Raw genomic sequence first — 4,692 nt, 5'->3', positions numbered from 1 at the left:
ACCGTGTACACATGTTAGTTACTTTATTAAATTCACTTACTAGTTCTAGTAGCTTTTTTATAGATTTCATTGGATTCTCTATATAGGCAATCCTACCTGTGAATAAAGACAGTTTTACTTCTTGCTTTCCAATCTGTATGCTTTTTATTTATATTTCTTGCATTATTGCACTAGCTAGGACATCCAGTACAATGTTGAATAAAAGTGGTGAGAACAGACATATTTGTCTTGTTCCTGATCTTGAAGGAAAAGTATTCAGGTTTTTTTTTTTTTTTTTTTTTACCATTAAGTATGAGATTAGATGTAGGTTTTTTCAGATGCCCTCTATAACCCTCTATGAAGCTAAGAAAGTTTCCTTCTGTTCCTAGTTTGCTAAGAGATTTTTTTTTTTTTAAAGCAGGAATGGATGTTTGATTTTGTCAAATGCCTTTTCTGCATCTATTGAAATGCTCATATGTTTTAAATTTTTTTTAGTTTCATAATGTGGTGAATTACAGTAATTGTTTTTTTCTCAATGTTACACCAAACTTGCATTCTTGGCTTTAAAAAGGAAAGAGATTACTGGGGTGGCCTGATGGCTCAGTTGGTTAGAGCGTGAGCTCTCAACAACAAGGTTGCCTTTCAATTCCCCCATGGGATGGTGGGCTGCGCCCCCCGGCAACTAAAGATTGAAAACGGCAACTGGACTTGGAGCCGAGCTGTGCCCTCCACAACTAGATTGAAGGACAACGACTTGGAGCTGATGGGCTCTGGAGAAACACACTGTTCCCCAATATTCCCCAATTTAAAAAAAAAAATGAAAAAAAATGTTTTACAAAAAGAAAAGAGGTTATACAATTTGAAGGTGATACAGTAAAGATGGAATTTCCTCCTCCTCAGAATTCACCCAAGCAAAAGTGAAAAATACAAAAGTGAAAATGAGAAACAGAAATGTAAATACCGTATCTGATGACCAGGAGAGAGCAGAAATCCCAAACAATGAAATACACCTATTTCATTGTTTGGGTTGCATGGTTTCATATAGGCTGAAAAAAGCAGTGGAATCACTGCTTGGTACAAATCACTTTGGAAATTATGGGGCAATATTTACCAAAGTTGTACGTTTACATATCCAACAATTTCACTTAAAGAGAAATTAGTGCATCTGTCTACCAAAAGACTTAAACAAGAATATTCAAAGAAGTTTTATTCATAATAGCCAAAACTTGGAAACAAATCAAATGTCCATCAACAGGAGAGTGAATAAATTGTCTTCCCGTACAAAGGAATAATACACACTAATAAAGGAGAACAAATTACTGATAGATGCAATAATATGGATAAATCTCACAGATGTAACCTTGGAGAAAAAACAGACACGAGTACAATTTTGTTCTGTACAATTTCAAGAATAGGCCAATCTATGGTGATAGAAGTCAGAATGGTGGTTACGTTTTTGGGAGGTAGTTGATTGGAAAAGGGCATAATGGAATTTTTTGGGATGATATAAAAGTTCTATATCTTGATCTGGGTGGTAGTTACATGCACACACACACATACATAAAAATTCATTGAGCTGTACTCAAGATTTGTGTATTTTACTAGTATGTAAAATGTATGTGGGAATTATATGTCAATTAAAAGGGAACCAGAATGGGTTTTTTTCAGGAATGGTTTAATGTTAAAAGACACTTAAAAATGTAATTCACTGTATAAACAGAATGAAGGAGAGTAACCAAATTGTCCTCGTAGTAGATGCAGAAAAAACAATTTTATCATTCCACATCCATTTGTGATCAAGACTGTTAGCAAACTAGGAATGGAAAGGAATTTCCTTAACTGGATAAAGGTTAACTACCAAAACCCTACAGGAATCTACATGCTTCCTGAACGGTGCAACCTCAGAAGCAGTTCCTTTTAAATCAGGATCAAGTTAAAGGTGCCTATGAACAGCAATTCCATATCCCATTGTCTGGGAACCCCATCTTGCACAGGCAGAAGAGGAACATGAATGGAGGCCCTAACCTGAGAACATCTGGCTTTTAGATCCATGAGGTGCCCTTCCGTGTAGAGGGCTTCACAACTTTCATATATGTTACAAATGTTACAAGTATGCAGTTTCACATATCAATTTAAAAAATTGTTTTTTGGTTAGACATCTGAAGACACGGCCAGAAAATATGGTAGAGGCAACAGATCTTAAATCAAATTGTTTTATTTTTAAGATGGAAAATATTTGAAAGGTAAGCAAGCGGTGTAAAGGAAGCAAGATGCATAATATAGATGGAGATGTTCCACAGAAAAAAACAAAACAAAAATCTTGTCCAAAGTTGTTTGTATCCAAAAAGACAGCTCTCTACCCCAGGAGGAATGGAGTGATAGACTAGGGCTGCTGGGCTGGGAGTCCGAGACAGTGAAGCCGGCCAGACTTCAGCCTACCCACCCAATTCAACCAGCCTTCCTTCCCCAGGGTTCTCAGGAGCTCTGATCTCCATGCCTCTGGGTTTCTGGCTGGAGGATCCAGACTGGAGATTTGGGGTAAGGGGCGAGGAGTCAACAAAGCTGCTACTGTAATGACTGGGCCAGAGATGCCCCTCCCTGCTACCAGGATCCACTCTCGCCCTCAGTGCCAGTGTCCCGGGCTTTGGGATACCTCTCTCCTCCTCTCCCTTCCCACACCCGATCCAAGCCGGACTCTTCGTTACCGGAGCTGGAGATCTCCGCCCGGGGCGCGCCCTGCCCCGTTGGTCGCAGGGTCCGCAAGCTGCGGTTCCCGGGCTGTTGATTTTCCAGGAGGACGAGCTGCCTGTGTGGGTGCCCGCAGCCCTCGGATCCCCGGCTAAGCTTCGGAGTTCCTTCCCAGCCCCCATGGTCCTCGACGCCCTCTAACCGTCGCCCTGGCCCCTCTTCCGCGCAGCTGAACCCAGGGGACTGCGCAATGACCCGCAACCTGCACCTGCTCCTGGGGCGACTTCCCGCGCAGCGCAGGCGCCTCCTCCTCCCCCCAGGACCCGGTCTCCCCCTTTTCCTGTGTGGCCACGGACTGTTGAGTGAGGAGAGCCGCTCCCTTCACCACCCAGCTGGTACATAGCCACCCCCGTTCCGCTACACACACGACTCTGAGAGCGCTCCTCCTTCCAGGGATCCCTCTCCTCCCCACAGGCTGGCCACTGACAACTGTGTCTGAAGTGTGCCCCCTCCTGACGCGCCCCCTGACACCGCCGTCTCGGCCCCTCCCGCGTTCTGGCCGCTCCTACTCGTTGCTCCACGTTCCTTGGGGCAGAGGAAAGTCCTACCTGACGCTGCCGCTCCTGCGGGCCCCCAGGATACGAGTATGCCCTTGTGGAGCCCTTCTCTGCTTTCTTACGTGCAAGGCCCCTTGCGGCGGATCTGATTATTTTTCTGGCCAGGCCACACCGGTCACTGGATCTACCTCCGCCCCCCCAGGGCAGGCGGTGACCGGGGGGGGGGGGGGGGGAGGAGCACAGACAAACATGACCCAAGCGCCCAGGTCACTCAGGCCAATGGAACAGCTCTCCCTTCTTGGCTCAAACCGCAAAGGCTTAGAACGCCTACATTCTAACAGGTTCATTCTCCCCGGGCTTGCATTTTTAAACGTATTAACTATAAATGGATGACTTGGTCTACATTTAAAGGAATTCCAGGACTTAATGTTCACGATATGTTTCTTTTGTCTCTGCAAGGTCCCTCAATTTATTCCCTTTTATCTATATACTCCACTCCCATTTGCCTGCCCCTAGTGTTGGCCATTCCATCATTCCATTCTGTTTATCTTTTGTTTCTATGTGCTCTTGGCAAAAAAAAAAAAAAAAAAAAAAAAAAAAAAAAAAAAAAAAAAGTATTGTTTTGCAGGCATGGCATACATGCGGACATGGCATACATTTTAAATTTGTGTTAAAAGAATTGTATTATTTCTCATTCAGTTTCTTTTCAGTCAACGCTAGGATTTCAAGATCAATCTGTACAGCTCCTGCCCATTCTAACTGCTGCCTGCTCTCCACGGTGCATACCCACCATGTTTCACTTTTCTCATCTCCTGCCACCACCAATAACAGTGCAATCATCATTCTCAAATGCGTCCCTTCTTATGCAGCACTTCTCCAACGGTGAGCACATTTATCACCTGGGATCTTGTTAAAATGCAGACTCTGATTCTACAGGCCTGGGGTGGGGCTTGAGTCTCTGCATTTCTAACCAGCTCCCAGGTGAGGCCTATGCTACTGGTCCTGGGACCACAGGCCCTTTCTGAGCCTCTGTGAGAACTCATTTTGAGTTGCTGGGTCACAGGGTATGGGCGGATTTAATATGATAAGTATTGCCCACCTGCTCTCCAGTTTGGCTGCACTATCTTACCCCACACCAGAAGAGCAGGAGAGTGGAAGGTGTATATTTATGGGGGGAAAGAAAGAAGGCCTTCTGCATTCTCCTGCCCACATCCTGTTCCCCACTGTGTCTGGTCTGGGCCAAAATCTCCTCTTTCCCTTGACTGGAATGGCCCCGAGGCTCCGGAGTGATGTAGCTGGCCAGCAGTGCACAGCTAAGTCAACGATAGACCCAAGACGGGCATCCAGGCTTTATGTCTGGCACAAGTTTTAAGAACAAGCATGGGTCTTCCGTTAAGTTATCTTTACTCCATCGCTTTCCCTTTAGTCGCCTGTTAGGTGGACTAGGACTGAAATTACCTGGCCTTGC

The sequence above is a fragment of the Rhinolophus ferrumequinum genome, chromosome 23, assembly GCF_004115265.2.
Source record: "Rhinolophus ferrumequinum isolate MPI-CBG mRhiFer1 chromosome 23, mRhiFer1_v1.p, whole genome shotgun sequence".
NCBI classification, from domain to species: Eukaryota; Metazoa; Chordata; class Mammalia; order Chiroptera; family Rhinolophidae; genus Rhinolophus; species Rhinolophus ferrumequinum.
The sequence above is the reverse complement of the archived record's forward strand: the minus strand, read 5'-3'. Positions refer to the sequence as shown.